Raw genomic sequence first — 24,576 nt, 5'->3', positions numbered from 1 at the left:
GATTTGGGATTTCCTCACACATTGTCAAAAATGTAGCTATATTTTCTCATTGTATTAATTGTACATTGACTTTTGATTTCTATTTGGCTATTGGAATATTTTCCAAAGCAATATTCTGCAGTAGTGAGGTTTTCTGCAGACTAATATTTGTGTTTATTATGTTAAATTTTTTGTAATGTTCTATAATGTCTTAAAACAGAGTTGGTGTATGGCTTTCTGTTTTATATCCAAAGTTTTGAGGTATATATATTATTGACAGAAGCAATTTTAATATCAAGAAGTAATATTTATTCCCACATGAACACAGATGTTCTGTTAGAACAAACTATACAGCAGTAGATATCAAGAGAGAAACTCTCATATTGGCTTTTGGTACAAAATGCCCTCTTGTTTAATTTGGCTGCGGGGAAATAAATCCCTACCAATTCCAGCTCCAAGACCACCAGATCATGTGTTTTTGACTTTCCTTGTTCTGATCAATGATGGCTGCTCGACTGCTAGATATAGCAGTGATTCATCTCCACGCTAGTGATATATAGAAAATCAATGCCATACAGACACTGGTGTTGCCATTAGCCAGTGAGCTCGTTAAAAAATACATATTAATGACAGAGGCAATTTCAATATAGAGAGGTAATATTTATTCCCACTTAAACATGGAAGTTCTGTTGGAACAAACTTTACTGTGGTAGATACTACGAGGCTTTTCGTTCAAAATGCACAGCTATTCATATCACTAGTGGGGAGAAAACCCCCCACCAACACCAGCACCAAGATTACCAGATCACATGATTTTGACCTTCCTTAGTCTCATCAATGATGGACGCTCAACAGCAAGAGGTAGCAAAGATTCCCAGCCAGCAATATATAGAAAATCAGTCCCAGAACAGGCACTGGTGTTGCGATTAGCCAGTAAGCTTGTTAGAAACATATATATTAGCAACAGAGACCATATTAATACCAAGAGGTAATATTTATTCCCACTTAAACATGGATGTCCTGTTGGAACAGACTATACTGTGGTAGATACCATGAGAGAAACTGTTATTTAGGCTTTTGGTGCAAAATGCACTCTTGGTTAAATCACTTGTGGAGAGATAAATCCCCACCACCTCTAGTGCAAAGACCATCAGATCACCTTCCAATCACCTTCAGACCATCAGATTTCAACCTTCCTTCATTCCATCCATGGTTGGGTATCCATCACTGATGAGACCAAGGAAGGTCGAAATCACGTGATCTGGTAGTCTTAGTGCTAGGAGTGGTGGGGATTTATCTTCTGACTGCCAATATAAACAAGCATGCATTTTGCACCTAAAGCCTATATGAGAGTTTCTTCCGTGGTATCAACTGCAGTTTGTTCTTACAGAACATCCATGTTTAAGTGAGAATAAATATTGCCTCTCATTGTGTATGTTCAGAACTCTATAGCTTATACAAGTATATCATTGATTTTCTGGAACTTTTGATTCCCAGAGCCTTTCCAAATTACAGATGGTCACCTTGATCAACATTCTCTAAATTAAACAAAAATTAAATTTACCTAAAAATTAAATGACATACATGTACCTGTACATTAGTATAAATGATACAAATTTATTAATACTGTAAAGTACCAGTAAACTAGTCTTACAGCCACAGGAATTTGAAGTTCCTATGTACAAATCAATGCAAATTACTAGAGGCTCCACACCATCATTGTCTGGAAAGTCAGTATTGTTCCTGAAAAGTGTATGCAATGGAAGTAAGATCCTCCTCAAATTTTAATACCATTATAATAATAAGAGTGAAGGCACACGGTTCAGTGGTTAGAGCGTCGAGCTTATGATAGCGAAGTTGTGAGTTTGAATCCCAGACCGGGCTGCATGTTGTGATCTTAAGCAAGACACTTTATTTCACGTTGCTCCAGTTCACTCAGCTGTAGAAATGAGTTGCGACATCACAGGTGCCAAGCTGTATTGGCCCCTTTTGCCTTTCCCTTGGATAACACTGGGGGCGTGGAGAGGGGCAGGCTGGTATGCATGGGCTACTGTTGGTCTTCCATAAACAACCTTGCCCGGACTTGTGCCTGGGACGATAACATTCAAGGTGCAATCCCATGGTCATTCATGACAAATGGGGGTCCCAATAATAAGAACCCAGTATGTTGATAATATCTTTTTACTTGTTTCAGTCACTTGACTGCGGCCATGCTGGAGCACCGCCTTTAGTCGAGCAAATCGACCCTGGGACTTATTCTTTGTAAGCCCAGTACTTATTCTATCGGTCTCTTTTGCCGAACCGCTAGGTGACGGGGACATAAACACACCAGCATCGGTTGTCAAGCAATGCTAGGGGGACAAACAGACACACAAAAATATCTTCATAATGTATTTGCATATGCATATATCATTGACCAACCAACATATCTGCTTGCATGCCTGCCTTCTTACCTACTTATCTATCTATCTATCTATCTATCTATCTACCTATCTATCTATCTATCAATCTATCTATCACTTGGTTTATCAGTCTGATTGTTTGTCTATGTAGCTAAGCCTATCTATCTTCCTGACAATCTATTTATTTATCTACTATCTTAAAAGCTGCCCTATTGAGCAGCTGTTAAGCTAACTCCCGTCGAGGGCTCTTCAGTAGGCTTTGAGCCCAATAATGATACATCATGCATTGAGTACATATTAAATTTTATTAAACTTACGTGTATATACATACATACATACATACATACATACATACATACTACATACATACATGTACATACATACATGCATACATACATACATACATACATACATACATACATACATACACATACATACATACATGCATACATACATACATGCCATACATACATACATCACATACATACATACATACATACATACATACATGCATACATACATACAATACATGCATACATACATGCATACATACATGCATACATACATACATACATGCATACATACATACATCACATACATACATACATACATGCATATACATACATACATACATGCATACATACATACTACATACATACATACATACATACATACATACATGCATACATACATACATACATACATACATGCATACATACATACATACATACATACATACATACATACATACATATGCATACATACATACATACATACATACATAACATACATACATACATCATGCATACATACATACATACATGCATACATACATACATACATACATGCATCATACATACATACATGCATGCATACATACATACATACATACATACATACATACATACATACATACATACATACATACATCATAATATCCTTCTTTCTTTTGCCTTATCAATCTCAGTCTCTCAAAGTTACTAATAAAAAGGCATTTATGTAACATAAATATAGTCATTTCAATAGGTCAGAAATCATGAGCTTTATTTTGTACTGGTTTTCATTATATGTGTGTGTGTGTGTGTGTGTGTGTGGTTCAAGTAGAGTAGAGAAACTGATGCCACCACAGAAACCCTTAACATTTTGTTTTAATCAATTTTCAGGAAATAGCTGATAATGAAGATTCAGGGAAGTGCGCCCCACCTCCTGTTGAAAGTAAGTCAAAACAGATGTTATTATTGTTTTTTTTATTATTATATGGGTGAGGGTGGCAAGCTGGCAGAACCATTAGCATGCAAGGCAAAATGCTTCGTGGAAATTCATCTGTCTGCATTCTGAGTTCAAAACTGACTTTGCCTTTCATCCTTTCGGGGTCATCATCATCATCATCATCATCATCATCATCATCATCATTTAACGTCCACTTCCCATGCTAGCATGGGTTGGACGATTTGACTGAGGACTGGTGAACCAGCTGGCTGCACCAGGCTCCAATCCTGATCTGGCAGAGTTTCTACAGCTGGATGCCCTTCCTAATGCCAACCACTCTGATAGTGTAGTGGGTGCTTTTATGTGCCACCAGCATGAGGGCTAGTCAGGCGGTACTGGCAACGACCACGCTCAAATGGTGTTTTTTTACATGCCACCTGCATGATAAAATAAATACCAGTCAAGCACTGGAGTCGATGTAATTGACTTATCCTCCTCCCCCAGAATTGCAGGCATTGTGCCAAAATTTGAAATCATTATTATTATCACTATTAGGATGTGGGCAGCAAGCTGGCAGAATCGTTAACATGCTGGTCAAAATACCTAAATATTTTGTCCGGCATCTATATATTCTGGGTTCAAATGCTGCTGGGGTTGACTTTGCCTTTCATCCTTTTAAGAGCAATAAAATTTGTACCAGTTGAGCACCAAAGTCAATTTAATTGACTTGGTCCTTACCCTGAAATTACTGGCCTTGTGCCAAAATTTGAAACCATTATTATTATTATTATTATTATTATTATTATTATTATTATTATTATTATTAGGGTCTTGTCCTGGCAGAATCATTAGCAAACCAGACAAAATGCATAACAACATTTTGCCTCTATGTTCTGAACTCAAATCCTTCCAAGGCTGGTTTGCCCATTATCCTTTTGGGGTCGTTAAAATCAAGTCCAGACACTGATGCAATCAACTTACTCCTCCACTCAAAAACTGCCTGGCTCTATGCCAAAATTTGAAACCATTATTACTACTATTATTATTATTATTATTATTATTATTATTATTATTTTCTCTTTATCACAGGTTTTGTTGTAGCTCCTGGAGTCTTGCATGCATAGCGGGCTTACTACCTGCAGCTTACGGTACCATACTGTTCATTCTTTTCAGTTATCTGATACTTTCCTGGTTATTCTGGCCATGCCAAGGAAGCAAACCTTTTGTAACAGTTCTACTGTGTACTTTATCCAATTTCTTTTATATTCCTCTTGATGCCTTCTGATATTGTTCCCTAGGACCAAGCAATAATTGGCCCTATCTTCACCTTCTTCATTTACCATAGCCGGGCTATTTTGTACTTAAGAGGGTTGTATCTATCTATCTTTTCGTCTTCCTTCTTGACTATACGTGGGTCAAGGGGGCATGCAATATCAACTATATAGTTATGTAGTGCTCCTTGTCCACCACCACTAGGTCTGATTCATTATGCTTGAGCACCTGATTTATTTTGATTGGAAAATCTCAAAGATTTTGCTAGTCTTCAACTCCACCGCTCACTGCGGTTTGTACTCTTACCACATCTTGCCTCTCTCTAGCCCCCACTTTTCACACAGTTTCCAATGTAGCACTTTCACTACCTGGTTGTGTTGCTACAACTTGTAGTGGTTTGGGGCAAGTCTAGGGCATTCATTCCCAATATGGACAATGATTTCATCCACTCTATTGCAGATGCAGCACAGTGGGGCCACTTTCTCATTCCTAAGGTTGACCCTCCAGTTCGTGGTCAAAGCTTGGTCCTGTGCTGCCAATATAGTGCTCTCTGTCTCTTTTTTTAGGGTTCCTTTCATCAGCCAATGCCACCTATTTTTTCCAGCAACTTCTGTTGTGGCTACATGGAATTGAATGTGTTGACCCTTGTTGTGCAATTCTTCTTCAAGTCCTGTTTGTATTTCTTCCTTTGTTTTCCCTTTTTTTTCTGCTCTCAATACTCCTTTGTTCTTAACTGTCACTAGCAAGGTTTCCTTACTTTAGGCTAGGTATCTCATTAAGCTCTCGAGTTCAATACACATGCAGCCTTCTACACATATCAGTCCCCTTCCTCCATTTGCTCTCTTCATGTATATTTCTTTACTACCCACAAGGGGCTAAACACAGAGGGGACAAACAAGGACAGACAAACGGATTAAGTTGATTACATCGACCCCAGTGCATAACTGGTACTTAATTTATCGACCCCGAGAGGATGAAAGGCAAAGTCGACCTCGCCGGAATTTGAACACAGAACAAAATACAGCTACGCATTTCACCCGGTGTGCTAACGTTTCTGCCAGCTCGCCGCCTTTTCATGTATAGGCGATCAGTATCTGCACGTGGATGATGGCCTCCATTAGGAGCATCATTAGGAGCTTTCTTGACTTTCTCTCCATCTCCTTTAGCTCCTCCTCTGTCCACTTCAGGATTCCAGCGCCATACCGAACTACTGTGACTGTGCGCAAATTTATCGATGAAATTATATTTCTTGCATTCAGCTTAGAAGCCAATATTTTCCTTACTTGCTGCAGGTGCTCCCTTTTCATCTTTTCCTTCATGTCACAATGTCTGAATCCATTTCCCCTCAAGTATTTCCAGGTATTTATAACTGGATTGGGGTTGAATTGCCTTCGTTATTTCACCACTTGGCAGCCATATGCCTTCTGTCCTGGCAAGCTTTCCTTATCTCATCACCATCATAGCACATTTTGAGAGTCCAAACTCTATTATTATTATTATTATTATTATTAAGAAGAAGAAGAAGAAGAGAAGAAGAAGAAGAAGAAGAAGAAGAGAAGAGAGAAGAGGAAGAAAAAGAGGAAGAAAAAGAAGAGAAAAGAAAAGAAGAAGAGAAGAAGAAAAGAAGAAGAAGAAGAAGAAGAAGAAGAAGAAGAAGAAGAAGAAGAAGAAGAAGAAGTGTTATGCAATTGTAATAAATTGTTTATTTGTTTGAACGATATTTCGACAGCTCATCTGTTTTATTCAAATTCAAAATGCAAAATGAAAGAACACAGGAATTCAAAATTATACTTGGAGGGAATCCTGCATTCCCACTTTGACAGAATGACAACATTAGTCTTCAGCTTTGAAACTAAAGAAAAGAAAAAAGAAAAGAAATAAGAAAAATAAGAAAAGAAAAGAAAAGAAATAAGAAAAGAGAAAAGAATATTTAGTCGAACAGTGGGAATGCAAAAATTTCCTTGTTCATATTTTTGAATTTCTGTGTTTCTTCATTTTTACATTTTGAACTTGAAAAAAGGCAGACAGAGCTGTTGAAATATTGTTCAAACCAATATACAATCAATTACGCTTGCATCAGGCTCTTCTTATTGTCTATTTATCTTTGTGAGGAATTATGTCGATCTTTATAGAATATTATTACCTCTGCCTTAGCAAAGGTATTGTTTTCAGTCATGTTTGTTTGTCCGTGGACAACATATCTCAAGAACTGCTGGATGGATTCGGATCAAACTTTCAGGGATATTTGGCCTCGTGATTGGCATGAACTGATTAGATTTTGGGATCGATCTGGTACCGGACAAGGATTCTGGATTATTTTTCTGTATTTTTTTACTTAATTTTTGAGAGCGGTTGGGTTCAATTTTAGTATTTTTGCTTGTGAGAGCAGTTGAGTTTATTTCAGATATTCTCCTTTTAAAATTCATCCTCTGCTAATTGTTGAGAGGACGTTGGTGTTGCCTTGGTGGAGGTTTGTGCTCTCTGAGTGCTCTTGTTGTTGTTGTTGTTGTTCTTCTTCTTCTTCTTCTTCTCATTATTATTATTATTATTATTATTATTATTATCATCATCATCATCATCATCATCATCATCATCTTATTATTATTATTATTATTATTATTATTATTATTATTATTATTATTATTTAAATTAGAAACGTTGTTGTTCTTGTTTGCCATGAATGGTCATCTTTCACAGAGTTGCACCCAGAAGAATATTTTCTTCCAGTATTACTTGATGAAAAAAATTTTGCAAGTTGTTTTTACCAAAGAATAGCTTTAGATTATTTAAAATTGCCCAGGATGGAAAAGTAAACTTAACTTGTACTTGGTGGTGAGTTAAGCTGGATCTGACCAATGGGTTCAACATGACCCCTCACAATTACTGACCGGATCTGACAGTCAGCCCTGACACTTCAACAGGCAAAATAATGTTTGTCTGTTGCCCAAAAATCCAACTTGTAAATTTGACAAATACCTCGCTGGGAGAGCAAGGACTTCAGATAGCAGAGATGCTTTAGCTGTAGTTGTCATTTGTCATTGACGTGTAGATTTCATGTTTTCCAATGGAAAAGTAGATTTTTTTAAACTGTTTTATATATTTATATACTCTTAACTCTTTACTCTTTTACTTGTTTCAGTCATTTGATTGCGGCCATGCTGGAGCACTGCCTTTAGTCGAGCAAATTGACCCCGGGACTTATTCTTTGTAAGCCCAGTACTTATTCTATCGGTCTCTTTTGCTGAACCGCTAAATGACGGGGACGTAAACACACCAGCATGAGTTGTGAAGCAATGCTAGGGCGACAAACACAGACACACAAACACACACACAGATATACATATATATACATATATACAACAGGCTTCTTTCAGTTTCCGTCTACCAAATCCACTCACAAGGCATTGGTCGGCCTGGGGCTATAGCAGAAGACACTTGCCCAAGATGCCATGCAGTGGGACTGAACCCGGAACCATGTGATTGGTTAGCAAGCTACTTACCACACAGCCACTCCTGAGCCTATATGTGTATATATTTATATGTGGTACCATTTATATTATATATTTGTGATTTAAAATTCAGTAGTGGATGGAAGGCATACAAATCACTGTGGTGATATCTATGAATATCACATGATCATGTGACTGACCAGACTACCAGATCTTATTACACAATTCATTTTGGATCATTTTAACCTTCGGATGACATCATCCTGCTTGCTAGGTGAGCAGGCCAACATTCCCCCAGAATGAAAAGGAGAACTGGAGCAATGTGAAATGAAGTCTTTTGGTCAAGAACACAACATGCTGCTCTGTCTGGGAACCGAACTCACGATCTAGTGACCATGAGTGCAACTGCTAGTGACTAGGCCATGCAGTTTCACATCTATAAATATGTCTCACCCAATTTTGTAAACACTAAGACAGATTTATGACAACTACCAATTAAACAAAACAATACAGTTACAAACACTAACAGTTCCAATTTAAGAAGCACAAAAACATATAGCATAAAATCAATCTTAAATAGCAATAATGAAAGCACCACCACAATAAAAGTAACTCATCTTTCATTAGAATTGAGAGCCGAAGTGAGGTGATAAACATTAGTAAGCCCCCAAGCCAAAAAAGAACATGGTAAACGTATATAACAAAAGAGAGTACTTCTTTGCCTGAGAACTTTGCACAAGAAAGGGCAAGAAGGAAAGTGGTGTACCTTTGTTTTTCAATAAGTAAATAAAAATGAAGCAGGTTTCCATAAGTCTTCAGAAGAGAACTTTCAGACAATATTTAAAGCTAAAGATAAGACAAGAAGTGCAGCCACAGCCACTTCAGATATGAAAAATTTGACCTCTTAGGCACAGGAGTGGCTGTGTGGTAAGTAGCTTGCTAACCAGCCACATGGTTCCGGGTTCAGTCCCACTGCGTGGCATCTTGGGCAAGTGTCTTCTGCTAAACCCCCGGGCCGACCAATGCCTTGTGAGTGGATTTGGTAGACGGAAACTGAAAGAAGCCTGTCATATATATATATATATATATATATATATATATATGTATGTGTGTGTGTTGTGTGTCTGTGTTTGTCCCCCTAGCATTGCTTGACAACCGATGCTGGTGTGTTTACGTCACCGTCACTTAGCGGTTCGGCAAAAGAGACCGATAGAATAAGTACTGGGCTTACAAAGAATAAGTCCCGAGGTTGATTTGCTCGACTAAAGGCGGTGCTCCAGCATGGCCGCAGTCAAATGACTGAAACAAGTAAAAGAGTAAAAGAGAGAGAGTTGTACTTAACCTCTGAGTTTTTCACTGAAAATGTCAGAGTATTAAATAAGTAATACTAGATTTCTCTGCTTTAAATATAAGGTAAAAACCCACTTTCTGTCACAAATGACCATGAGATTGCACCTAGAAAGTTACCCTCTGAAACACAAGTCTGAGCAAAGTTGTTTATGGAACACTAGCAGTCATCCATGCATACCAGCCTCCTCTCTCCACATCATTGGTGTTATCTAAAGGAAAGGCAAAAGCCAATACGGCTCGGCACCAGTGATATTGCAACTCATTTCTACAGCTGAGTGAACTGGAGCAACGTGAAATAAAGTGTCTTGCTTAAAGAACACAACACACAGCCCTGTCTGGGAATCAAGCTCACTACCTCATGATTGTGAGCTCTCAATGTTCTAACCATAGAGCCATGTGCCTTCACTTTAAATATATATGTACAAAGTATAACAAGCCATGACTGAGTAGCACTTACTTTACTTTAAATCCTTCACTTTTTCTGAAGCATCGGCCATTGAAAACATTTCTCCACTGTTCTCACTTTTGATGTGAGGAAAGGCATTCCTCACCAAATTCTTGTGGGTCTTGAATTGCCATTGATGCTTCTGTAACTTTGTTGTTTTTCTTAGTGGGCAGCTAGCCCTATACAGACCCATTCTTACCACTGAGAAGCAGTGGACTATATTGGTCTCACCCAGTGTTTCCCAAAAGGGGTCCATATGGACCTTGGGGGGGTCTATAAAAGATTTTGCTGCTGAAATTTATGTGCAATGAGCTGGTTATACATCTCCAATCCACAATATATTTTAACAATATTTTTATACAGTTCATCATTATCATAATTATCATTTAACATCATCTTTTCTATGCTGGCATGGGTTGGAGGATTTAACTGGAGCTGTTAAAGCCAGGGGCTGCACTAGGCTCTGTTGTCTGTTCTGGCATAGTTTCTATGGCTGGATGCCCTTCCTAATGCCAACTACTCAAAGAGTGTAGTGGATGCTTTAATGTGATACCAACACAAGTGTTTTTTACATGACACCAGCACAGGTATCAATTCTGCTGTGGTAGACAGGTTTTCTTGAGTACAGCAATGCACCAGAAATCTCAGTATTTAAATATAAAGAATATACAGTTCTGTATTTAAGAGATGAGGAATTATGTACATTATTTACATTATTTACATTTGATGGATATTTGTCCTCATCTTGTTTGTTGTTAACACGTTTTGGCTGATTTACCCTCCAGCCTTCATCAGGTGTCCTTGGGGAAATTTCGAACCTGGGTTCTCATTCATAAGGCATTTTTCACTGTTTTATTATTATTATTATTATTATTATTATTATTATTATTATTATTATTATTATTCAGGTCACTGCCTAGAATCAAACTTGGTATCTTGGAGTTAGGGGACAAACAAGGACAAAGGGATTAAGTCGATTACATCGACCCCAGTGCGTAACTGGTACTTGATTTATCGACCCCAAATGGATGAAAGGCAAAGTCGACCTTGGCGGAATTTGAACCCAGAACGTAGCGGCAGGCGAAATACGGCTACGCACTTCACCCGGCGTGCTAACATTTCTGCCAGCTTGCTGAGATAGATAGATAGATAGATAGATAGATAGATAGATAGATAGATAGATAGATAGATAGATAAATAGACAGAGAATGGGAGAAAGAGTGAGAGAGAGAGAGAGAGAGAGAGAGAGAGAGAGAGAGAGAGAGAGAGAGAGAGAGAGAGAGAGAGAGAGATGGTAGAAAATACAGAAGTGAGATTAATTCCAACCTAGATTAATTGCAACCAATGAAGAAGATAGTTCTTTTTACCACCTTCATTAAATGTTCACCTTAGGAACAGTTATAACATATCTGTACAATTATTATAAGCCAAGACAGAGCTATAGGTGAGAAGACAGGGTTGGAATGTCAGGCATTGACTGATATCTCTGTAGATGTTTTGCTGATGATAGAAGAATGTATTAATATATGTTAATGTATGCTAACATACATTAGCATACATGAATGTTAATGGAAATAGGAATCTATGAATATTTAATGGTTGAAGTCATATGACTGTATGATCATCACAGTGGATTTCTAGCTTAAAGGTTCTCAGTTCAAATCCACAGTGGATTACTAGTTTGCAGGTTGTAGGTTTAAATCTACCATGGGTTACTAGCTTATAGGTATTAGGTTCAAATCCAATGTGGTTGGTTTTACTTCAGTATTTATGCAGTACATTGAGTTCTGTGAATTTTACTTCATATAGGTGTGCAAGGATGGCTGTGTGGTTAAAATGTTTGCTTCCCAATCATGTGGTTTCAGGTTCAGTCCCATAACATTGCACCTTGGGCACATGTTTGCTACTGTATTCCCAGATTGGTCAAAACCCTGTGAGGAGATTCGATAGACAGAAAACTGAAAAAAAGCTCATTGTATATGTACAAACACGCACACACACACAGGTATGTGTGTATATATATATGTGTGTGCGTGTGTGTGAATGTATATATATGCATGTATGTGTAAGTGCGCGTGTGTGTGTGTGAATGTATATATGTGCATGTGTGTGTATGCGTGCATGTGTGTGTGTGTGTGTGTGTGTGTGTGGTGTGTTATTGACTCCTTGTCTGAACCTCATGTGACTGTTGTAAACAACTCCTGCCATTATGAAAGTCATGTCTTTTATTTCCAATTTTCTGCAGAAACAAGTCCAGTTATAAGGAAATATTAGGTAGAAGCCAGGTAGAAGCTTGCACCAGGCTTCTCTCACTGTTTTGGCAAGATTTTTACAGCTGGATGCCCTTTCTAACACCAACCACCCAGCAGTGCTTTTTTACATGGCACAAGAACAGGCGAGGTCAGTTTTGACAAAGTTTTTACAGCTGAATGCCCTTCCAAATGTGGACTGGATGCTTTTTTAAGTGGCACCTGCACTGACAGGGTCACCAAGTAACTTGCAAGACAAAAATCTTTTAAGAGGGGAGGGGCATTGGAGGAGGTGATCTTGTGTTAGATGAAGAAAGGTTATAGTGAGACAGAGAGACAGAAACGTGTGTCTTGCTGTAGAGGCGGTACAAGGTTACCCAGCTGGAGAGAGAGAGAGAGAGAGAGAGAGAAGAGAGAGAGAGAGACAAAGAGAGAGAGAGAGACAAAAGAGAGAGAGAGAGAGAGAGAGGGAGAGAAAGACAGTAGGATAGAGATGGTGGCAAAGTACTGGGCATACTCACAAAGGTCAGGGATCAGAATATAAATGGGATGGTCGAGTAAAAGCAGAGAGATACAGATGGTGCCAAATGCCAGGGCATACCCTTGAGGTTCGAAGGTCATAATATAAGTGGCAGGATATTGTCAAAGAAGCATGATTAGAGAGTAGGGAGGGCAAAGTGAATAGTAAAAGCCTTAGTATATAGAGTGGGTGGGGGCTACTGGATAGCAATGATACAGAGAAATATACATAACTGTATTCTACATTCGTTAATTTCATGCTTTAGTAACAATGTCATTATGTATGAAACTAACAACTATTGATATAGGTTTGATGAGAAAAAGATGAAATTCCACACGATTGTCTAGTGTTGAGAGGTTATGACGTTGAGAGGTTTATTTTGGTTCTTCAGATGTCAGCAGCCATTAACACATCACAATAGATTGATCAGACAGTTCAAAAACACAGAGGGTTTGTCAAATACTGTAATGACTCCAGAAAGTTCTTCCAAGGACATGTGATTAAAAAAAAAAAAGATTCAACATTTTTCACACATCATCATCATCATCATTTAACGCCCGTTTTCCATGCTAGCATGGGTTGGACGGTTTGACCAGGGTCAAAGGCAGCGAGCTGGCAGAAACATTAGCATGCCGGGCGAAATGCTTAGCAGTATTTCATCTGCGTTACGTTGTGAGTTCAAATTCCGCCGAGGTCGACTTTGCCTTTCATCCTTTCGGGGTCGATAAATTAAGTACCAGTTATGCACTGGGGTCGATGTAATCGACTTAATACCTATGTCTGTCCTTGTTTGTCCCCTCTGTGTTTAGCCCCTTGTGGGTAATAAAGAAATAGGTTTGACCAGGGTCTGGAAAGCCAGGAGGCTGCACCGGACTCCAGTCTGATCTGGCAGTGTTTCTACAGCTGGATACCATTCCTAATGCCAACTACTCCATGAGTGTAGTGAGTGCTCTTTACATGCCACCGGCACAGAAACCAGTTAAAGCAGTGCTGGCAGCGGCTATGGTGCATTTTACGTGCCACCGGCACAGGTATCACAACTAAAATTTCCATTTGATTTTTATTTGATGTTGATAAAAAAAAAAAAGTGAACTAAAGCGTTAAAAACCTTTTCAAAAGGTGTCAGTCTTGGAAGATGTGCTTATGGAGAGCAGTCGCTCCCTTTCTTCTCCCATTAGCTATGCCACTGTACATACTGCCTAGTTATACTTGCTTGCAAATGACAGCCGTGATTTTTTTTCTGGCTTCAGTTTATATATCAATCGTGGAGGCGCAATGGCCCAGTGGTTAGGGCAACGGACTCGCGGTCATAGGATCGCGGTTTCGATTCCCAGACCGGGCGTTGTGAGTGTTTATTGAGCGAAAACACCTAAAAGCTCCACGAGGCTCCGGCAGGGGATGGTGGTGATCCCTGCTGTACTCTTTCATCACAACTTTCTCTCACTCTTACTTCCTGTTTCTGTTGTACCTGTATTTCAAAGGGCCGGCCTTGTCACTCTCTGTGTCACGCTGAATATCCCCGAGAACTACGTTAAGGGTACATGTGTCTGTGGAGTGCTCAGCCACTTACACGTTAATTTTACAAGCAGGCTGTTCCGTTGATTCGGATCAACCGGAAGCCTCGTCGTCATAACCGACGGAGTGCTTCCCATATATCAATCATGTACTACTACTTGTGATGGCATATAGCTCAGTGGTTAGAGTGTCAGGTTCACAAACATGAACTAGTGAGTCCGATTCCTGGACTGGGTCTGAGCTGTGTTCTTGTGTAAGACCCTTTCTTTCACATTACTCCAGTTAACTCAGCTGTAGAAATGATTTGCGACATCACTGCTGCCATGCTGTATCTGCCTTTCTTTTGGATAACACTGGTGGCATGGAGAAGGGAGGCTGGCATGCATGGGCAACTGCTCGTCTTCCATAAACAACCTTGCCCAGACTTGTGCCTCGAAGGGGTACTTTCTAGGTGCAATCCCATTGTCATTTATGACCAAATTGAGTCTTTACTCTTTTTACTAATACTTATTTTTCAGTGTATATATTCTTGCCATTGTCTACTGTATATATTCTCACTACATCTAACACATATTCTGTGACAACACAATGACTAATATTATATACTGTGTGTAATTCATATACTGTCTGTTGCTATATATATGGTGCATATACTGCACTGTATAATGTTGGCCTATTTCTTTGGTGTAAATACAATCATGTTGTATAGTGTATATACTGCCACTTTGTCTAATGTATGTACTGTCTTTCAGTATTGTCTGTTGTATATAGTCTGCAGCCATGTTATGTGTGTATACTTTCACTATGTTTTGTACCAGTAATATATTGGAGTCGAATCATTCCAACATGTACCACTCTTAAAAATATTTAGACTTCATGCTAAAGGTAAATTCTCTTTCTTTCTCTCACGGAGTCTCCCTCACACACACACCCATGCATGCAGACACACACACACACACACACACACACACGTGTGTGTATTTACTATCCAGAGTCTGCAAACTGAATCGTTCAATCATTTTATCTTTTCAGCTTTGAAGGAATATGGTTTTGGTGAACATCGATATTTTTATTTCATTGTAGTTGAAGACACATCTGATAAAGGTTTGTCAACATCTTTTATTCATTTTGTTTTGCTTCTTTTCTCTCTATTTTACAGTTTCTCTTTTTTCCTCTTCTTTTCCAAATGCTGTAACAAGCATTGCCAACCGAAACCAAAATGTTTATTTTTCATATTTTCAACATATTGAGGAATTAATTCACCCAGCTTACACAGTTCTCATATCCTCTTGTTGACAATACGGTCACAGCATTTCACTTCGTGTGTGTACATTGAGGAAGAGTCTTCAAATATTTATTCACTTTTTTCAATTTATGAATGATATGTTGTGTTTGTGCTTGTCTCCTCTCCCCACCATCACTTTGACAACCAATGGCGCGGGAGTGGCTGTGTGGTAAGTAGCTTGCTAACCAACCACATGGTTCCAGGTTCAGTCCCACTGCATGGCATCTTGGGCAAGTGTCTTCTGCTATAACCCCGGGTTCAGTCCCACTGCGTGGCATCTTGAGCAAGTGTCTTCTGCTATAGCCCCGGGCCGACCAATGCCTTGTGAGTGGATTTGGTAGACGGAAACTGAAAGAAGCCCGTCGTATATATGTATATATATGTATATCTGTGTGTTTGTGTGTCTGTGTTTGTCCCCCTAGCATTGCTTGACAACTGATGCTGGTATGTTTATGTAACCGTCACTTAGCGGTTCGGCAAAAAGAGACCGATAGAATAAGTACTGGGCTTACAAAGAATAAGTCCAGGGGTCGATTTGCTCGACTAAAGGCGGTGCTCCAGCATGGCCGCAGTCAAATGACTGAAACAAGTAAAAGAGTAAAAGAGAAAAGAGAGAGATATCAAAAATAATTGTGCATATTGTACATCCTGGACAAGCGAAAGCATCATTTTTATAGGTGCGGGCATGACTGTGTGGTAAGAAGCTTGCTTCCCAACCACGTGGTACCAGCTCCAGTCCCACTGTGCAGTACCTTAAGCAAATGTCTTCTACTATAACCTTGGGCTGACCGAAGCCTTATGACTGGATTTGGTAGATGGAAACTGAAAGACGCCCATTGCATACATATATACGTATATATCTATGTAGGTGTGTCGTTGTGTTTGTGCTTGTCTCCCCACCATCACTTTGACAACCGATGTTGGTGTGTTTACATCCCCATAACTTAGTGGTTCAGCAAGAAAGAAACCATTAGAATAAGTACTAGGCTTAAACCCTTTAAGGTGGTGCTCCAGCATGACCACAGTGAAAATGACTGAACTAAGTAGATATTCTAGAAAGAGAATAAAATAGACTATAAATATATATTCACTGTATCGTTGTTTTGACCTGACCAGTGTTTCTCAACTATTTTTTTACCTTTGGATCCCTTTTGATTTCTATTTTACTCAAATGGACCTACACAGCCATTTAATGTATCATCATCATCGTCACCATCATCATTTAACATCCACTTTCCATGCTGGCAAGGGTTGGATGGTTTGACTGAGGACTGGCGAGCCAGATGTCTGCACCTGGCTCCAATCTGATCTGGCAGAATTTCTACAGCTGGATGCCCTTCCTAATGCCAACCACTCTGAGAGTGTAGTGGGTGCTTTTGCATGCCACCAGCACGAGGGCCAGTCAGGCAGTATTGGCGATGGCCACGCTCAAATGGTGTTTCTTATGTGCCACCTGCACAAGAGCCAGTCCAGCGGCACTGGCAACAACCTCATTTGAATGTTGCTTTCCACGTTCCACCGGCACAAGTGCCAGTAAGGCAACGATGGTAACGATCACGCTCGAATGGTGCTTTTTATATACCACCGGCACAGGAGCCAGTCAGCAGCCCTGGCAACTATCACGCTTGGATGGTGCTTTAATGTTCTACTGGCATGGGTGCCAGTCAGGTGGTGCTGTCATCGGCCATGTCAGCGAATTTGATTTTGATTGTGATTTCACTTCTCAACAGGTCTTCGCAAGCAGAGATTAGTATCCAATGAAAGAAAGGTATGCATAAGTAGGCTGGTTACACCACTGACATAGGCCACAGGTTATGGTCCCTCTTGGCTTGCTGGGTCTTCTCAAGCACAGCATATTTCCAAAGGTCTCGGTCACTATATATAAAAAGAATCATCCTAAAGTATTTCTCTAACTGAATATTATTAGGAATTGTATACAAAAATTATTAAAATATTTTGTGTATTCTATTCTTTTATTCTTTAACTTGTTTCAGTCATTTGGCTGTGGCCATGCTGGAACACTGCCTTTAGGTGAACAAATCGACCCCAAGACTTATTCTTTGTAAGCCTGGTACTTATTCTATCAGTCTTTATTGCCAAACTGTTGAGCTACGGGGCATGATCACACCAACATTGGTTGACAAGTGATGGTAGAGGAACAAACACACGAATACACACACACACACACACACACACACACACATACATATATATATATTTATACGATGGGCTACATTCAGTTTCCATCTACCAAATCCACTCATAAGGTTGGCCCAAAGCTACAATAGAAGACACTTGCCCAAGGTGCCACACTGTAGGATTGAACCCGGAACCATGTAGTTGGGAAGCAAGCTTCTTACCACACAGCCACATCTGTGCCTATTGTAGAAGTATAACAAATTTATTGCACATAAACTTTAACAACAAAATCATATATGGACCCCACCAAGTGTTATATGGACCCTGTTTCAGAACCACAGGATTAGACTATCAGATGTTGTAATACATTGCTGATCACAATGCACTTTTCCTGCAATGTTGTAGCATTCAAATAATGCCACCTTGTTGGCCTAGGCAGGTAGGCCAAAATATTCTCTGAAAGGAATGCTAGTCTGTTGTAAGTTTACCAATTTGTAGCTGAGTGGACTGGGGCAATGTGAAATGAAGTGTTTTGCTCAAGAACACAATGCACTACTAGTGTGGGAATCAAAACCACGATGTTGCGATCATGAGTGCAACACTCTAACCACCAGGCCACCACGTGCCTTCTCTCTCTCTCTCTCTCTGTCACACACTCTTTCATTCTGTGTTCCTTTCTGTGTAAGAGCGTAGACTCGAAATGTTAAAGACTTTTTCACTTCCTGAGCATTGTACTAATACATCTGTTAGTTGTCTACATCACCTGTCTTCGTCTGTTGTGTTTTTTGTGTGAATTCCCCCCATATATATACATACATACATACATTCATACATACACATATTCAGACATACATACATACATACATGCACACATACATACATACATACATACATACATACATACATACATACATACACACATACATACACACATACACACATACATACATACATACATACACACATACATACATACAACAGACAGACAGACATTACATACAACATACATACATACATACATACATACATACATACATACACACATACATACACATACACACATACAAACATATAACTACATACATACATAACACATACATACATACATACATACAGACAGACAGACATACATACACACATACATACATACATACATACTACATACATTACATACACACCACATACATACATACACACATACATACATACATACATACATACACACATACATCATACTTACATACATACATACATACATAATACATACATACATACTACATACATACAGACAACAGACAGACATACATACACACATACTACATACATACATACACACATACATACACACATACACACATACATACATACACACAACATACATACAACATACATACCGACAGACAGACAGACATACATACACACATACATACATACATACATACATACATACATACATACATACATACACCACACTACATACATACACACATACATACATACATACATACACACAGACATACATACTACATAACACACACACACATACACACATACATACATACATACATACATATACAACACATACATAAATACATACATACATACATACACACATACATACATACATACATACATACACACATACATACATACATACATACACACACACACATACACACATACATACATACATACATACATACATACATACATACATACACACATACATACATACATACATACAGACAGACAGACATACATACACACATACATACATACATACACACATACATACATACATACATACATACATACATACATACATACATACATACATACATACATACATACATACATACATATACTTACCACAATAAGTGGTATGTGTGTGTGTGTATATGTGTGTGTGTGTGTGTGTTTATATTTTAAGATATATTAATATCACAATGTTTTTGAGCTGGAATATAAAAGTCTCTCTTCTTTTCTTTTGCTGTTTACTGCAACTTCTGCCTCATTCTTTCATGCTACCCCCTCTCTCTCCCCCTCTCTCCCCTTCTCTCTCTCCCTCTCCCTCTCTCTCCCACTCTCCGTCTACCTCTCCATCCCCTCTCTCCCCCCTCTCCTTCTCTCTCTCCCTCTCCCTCTCTCTCCCTCTCTCCGTCTCCCTCTCCGTCTCCCTCTCTCTCCCCCTCTCTCTCCTTCTCTCTCCCTCCCTCTCTCTCCCACTCTCCGTCTCCCTCTCCATCCCTTCTCTCTCTCCCTCTCTCCCTCTCTCTCCCACTCTCCGTCTCCCTCTCCATCCCCTCTCTCTCTCCCTCTCTCTCTCTTTCCCTCTCTCCCCCTCCTATGGTTTGCATCTCTTAATGTGTCTCATCTCCTCTTTCTTTCTCTCTTTCTCTTTCTCACTCTTTCTCTCTCTGTCTCACATACACACACACACACATACTCACTCACTCACTCACTCTCCCTTATTCCTTCACTCTCACTCTCTCTCTCATTCTATACTAGCAGCATATAACAGTTTGTCTTTCTTTCTCTCCCTTCTCTCTCCCCTCTTTCTCGTTCTCCTCTCTTTTTCCTTTCTCACCCTTCTTTCCCTCCTCCCTCTCTTCTCTCTTTCTCCCCTGTTTACTCTCCCCTCTTTCTCTCCCCTTTTCTTTCTTTCTCTCCTATCTTTTATCACCCCTATTTTCCCCTTACTCCGACTTCTTTCTTGTATCCTCCCCACTTCTCTCCTTCCCCTTTCTCTCCTCGTTTCCCTCATCACTTTCTCTCCTCTCTCTCTCTCTCTCTTGTATACTAGCTGCTTCTCTCACAGTCTTTTCCTTTCTCTCTCTCCCTCCCTCTTTCTCTCATGTTCGCTGCCCCTCACTTCCTTTCACCATTTCTCTTCTCTCTCTCTCTCCCTCTCTCTACCCTCCCTCTTTCTCTCATGCTCGCTGCCTCACTTGCTTTCATTCTTTCACCATTTCTTCTCTTTCTCTCTCTCTCTCTCGCCTCCTCCCTCCTCTTTCTCTCATGCTCGCTGCCCCTCCCCTTCCTCACATTTCTTTTCTCTCTCTCTCTCTCTCTCTCTCCCCTCTCTCTCTCTCTCCCTCTCTCTCTCTCTCCCCCCTCCTTTATCCTCTCATGCTCGCTGCCCCTCACTCTCTTTCACCATCTCTCTTTCTCACCTTCTCTCTCCCCTCCTCCCCATCTCTCTCATGCTAGTTTCCTCTCACTTTCTATCACCAATCTCTCTCTCTCTCTCTCTCTCTCTCTCTGGCTCATCAGCTTCTTTCTGGTGATGTCAACTTGACACAGACATAGAAACATACAAACACACATGATTGATTTTATATTACATCACAGCATTTGTCTGGGTAGAATACCTGGATATAGCAGTACATTAAAGCACTGTACTGGGGGAGAATACCATCAAACAGCAGTACAGTACATTGTAACATTTGTCTGGTCAGGATATTGGGAGATAGCAGCACATGATAGTATTCATCTGGGTAAGGTACCAGAAGATAGCAGTACACGATATCATTTGTCTGGGTGGAATACGAAAGACTGGGAGATAGTAATACATGACAGCATCTAACGGAGTAGGTCTCTAGATTTATTGTTACATGAAACCATCAGATTAGGTTAGTACTTTAGGATACTAGTGCACAACACTATTTGACTTGGTAGAATACCTATTTCTTTACTGCCCATAAGGGACTACGCACAGAGAGGACAAACAAGGACAGACAAATGGATTAAGTCGATTACGTCGACCCAAGTGCGTAACTGGTACTTAATTTATCGACCCCGAAAGGATGATAGGCAAAATCGACCTTGGTATGAAATCACTACCTGACAGGATGAAAGGCAAATTTTGACCTCGGCGGAATTTGAACTCGGACGAAATACCTATTTCTTTACTGCCAACAAGGGACTAAGCACAGAGAGGACAAACAAGGACAGACAAATGGATTAAGTCGATTACGTCGACCCCGGTGCGTAACTGGTACTTAATTTATCGACCCCGAAAGGATGAAAGGCAAAGTCGACCTCAGCGGAATTTGAACTCAGAATGTAATGGCAGACGAAATACCGCTAAGCACTTCGCCCAGTGTGCTAATGTTTCTGCCAGCTTGCCGCCTTCTTGGTAGAATACCTGCAGAGCAATAAGTGGTACCAATTGGTAGGGTAAAATACCTGGGGATAGCTGTATATTTTTCTTGGTACAAGTTAGGGGTTCTCAACCATTTTTTGCTTATGGACTCTTTTGATTCCTATTTTACCTGTGTGGACCCCCGCCCCTATCCCATAGCCATTTGATGTTTAAAAAAATCTCTTTTGTATTTTTATAATTAAATATTATTAGGACTTGAATAAAATTGTTAAAATGTTTTGTGTATTGTAGGAGTATAACCAGTTTATTGCACATAAATTTTACTGGTCTGAAGGTCAATTTTTCCATGGCCCCCAATTTACAATGTTGCATCCGTGAACTCCACAAAACCTTGTATGGATCCTGGTTGAGAACCTCTGGTCTAAGTGAAGACTTGTGAATAATTACAGAAATATTAACTTCATTTAAGCAACCCCAAGATCAATACTTATAGAAGGAGGATATAATTGAGTGCCTTAACCCTAGGATATTGCTGGTGCTTAATATTATTCATTTTAAAGAGGAGATATGAAAAGCCTGCCTTAGAAAAATCAGAAGCCAGATCAGTAAGTTATGTATTAAACTCATAAAAATGCAAGTGGGTTTTTTCTTTCTTTTTTGTATCTTTTAGTCAAGAAGGAAGGTAGCTTCAATGATCCTTTAATGGCTTGTTCTGATTGGTAGGAAGAGAGGAAGGTTCCTCAAACTGAAGCCAACTTTGCCTTTCATTCCTTTGGGGTCGATAAAATAAGTAGCAATTCAACACTGGGGTTGATGAAGTCAACTTACCTCCTGCCCTAAAATTGATGGCCTTGTGCCAAAATTGAAACCAATATTAGTGAAAGTACAGGACACAACTTGAGACATATTTCGATATTATACTAACCTCATCAGCAAAGCAGAGTCTTCACTGGACTAGCCAATTTAATGAAGAGAGAATCACTAAATCAGATATAAATGATGATGATGATGATGATGATGATGATGATGATGATGACAATCACAATCATGATGATAATGAAGAGGATGATTAAATCTACAAGAGTGTATATTCAGTGATATAAGTACATAGAATTGCTAAGAGAAGTAAATCAGGTAAATCAGCTTTTGGTTCTGTTATGACACCTCAAACATGGACTTTAATAATAGTAGTAGTAGTAATAATTAACTATAAGTTCTTCTACAAGAGCTCAATGAGATACAAAAAATATGAATTTGGAGTGCAAAAAATGGTTTATACAAATTTCAAAGAGAAAGGTGAGAGATGTTATACAATGTATGGAAGGATGTATTAAGGATTTTAAAAATACACACACTCACATGCACACACATACATGCACATATATGCCTACATATACAAACATACATACATGTATACATATATGAGGGGATGGTGAAAAGTTCCTGGTTTTAAGGGTGCTGCAACCTTCTGAGTTCTTTTACAGGACTTAGAAAAACTGAAGGACCGCTGCAATAAGTGTGTAAATCTGAGAAGGGAATATGTTGAATAAAATCATAAGTAAATGATCCTCCTATATTTTCTTTTAGCCAAATCTAGAATACATGCACACACAAATGTGTTCAAACATGCATGCATATTTGCATGGAAATACATAAAAAATTCAATAAACACAATAATTAAAACTAGATATGACTTAAAGAAAGAAGGTTGAGTCAGGGGCCACCCCACAAAATGTTTTGATTCAATCTAGCAAAAACTTTCATGTTTTATTTCTTAAACACTTTCTTAAATTTTATGCAAGTGCAGCTAAATGTACCAGTAAGCATTTTTTGAGGTATTTGGTGTTGAAAATCACCAATATCTTGGTGGTATTCTCTTTTAAAGTTTGGTATAATGTCTTAATTTTAGGCTTACTAGAAACTTATTCTTTGCATATTACTTATATTCTAAACTTAATTCTTTGTGTATAATTCTAACTTCTTTAGAGAGTCCATGACACCAGAGTTGTGGAGTTGCTTCCATAAATTTTTTCCTCTTCATTTTCTTTGTTATTTTCCTGAAGATGGTTCAATGTTGTTTCAAAGAAATTGTTCCTTACCTGTTTTCTTTGTTTTATGTTGAACCTTCTATTTGGATAACTGTTTTTTCCTCCATTTGCCTTTTGTATTTTCATCAACTGCTTGTGAATATTTATCTGTAATTATTATTTCTTCCTCATCACATGATGATGTGATACTACAAGAGTGTACTTACTTACTTGTACTTGTGGCGACATTCACCCTGGGCAGGTTGAGTCAGCTTTTTCCACCACCCTCGAGGCATCTTGAACCATGGCAGTGGAAGAAGTTTCGTGGGAATATGAATTTCACAAGTGGTCCCCAACAATCCCGCATGTAGAGACATCCTGTCTGCTGCGGATTGTCCACAAACACAGGGACAGAACGACCGAGGAGCCGCCGGTTGCCGAAACAGACACTCCAAGGATTTTCACCAGGTTGTGGCCCTAATACCACTCGGTGTCAGACCAATCTGCCTTGGGTGGCCCTACCAGGAACCGAAGTTCCCGACAGCATAGCTCTGACACTACCCGTTGCCAGCGTCCCCACCACGGTGAGGAGGGGATGGACTTTGGGGATGCAAGAGTGTACCACAAAGG

At 39.3% G+C, this 24,576-nt stretch overlaps 1 long non-coding RNA gene across 1 annotated transcript in view; it reads left to right on the top strand.

Moving 5' to 3' along the window:
• The first annotated feature begins 3,489 nt into the window (after positions 1-3,489).
• The window catches only part of LOC115216584, an 80,635-nt gene continuing 59,548 nt past the window's right edge, over positions 3,490-24,576 (top strand). Inside the window, exons 1-2 of the long non-coding RNA XR_005000890.1 lie at positions 3,490-3,596; positions 15,423-15,494. This is a non-coding gene — a long non-coding RNA (uncharacterized LOC115216584). The remainder of the gene's footprint in view (positions 3,597-15,422; positions 15,495-24,576) is intronic.

Source organism: Octopus sinensis, linkage group LG10 (assembly GCF_006345805.1).
Source record: "Octopus sinensis linkage group LG10, ASM634580v1, whole genome shotgun sequence".
NCBI lineage: Eukaryota > Metazoa > Mollusca > Cephalopoda > Octopoda > Octopodidae > Octopus > Octopus sinensis.
This window is presented reverse-complemented; position numbering and strand designations above follow the sequence as displayed.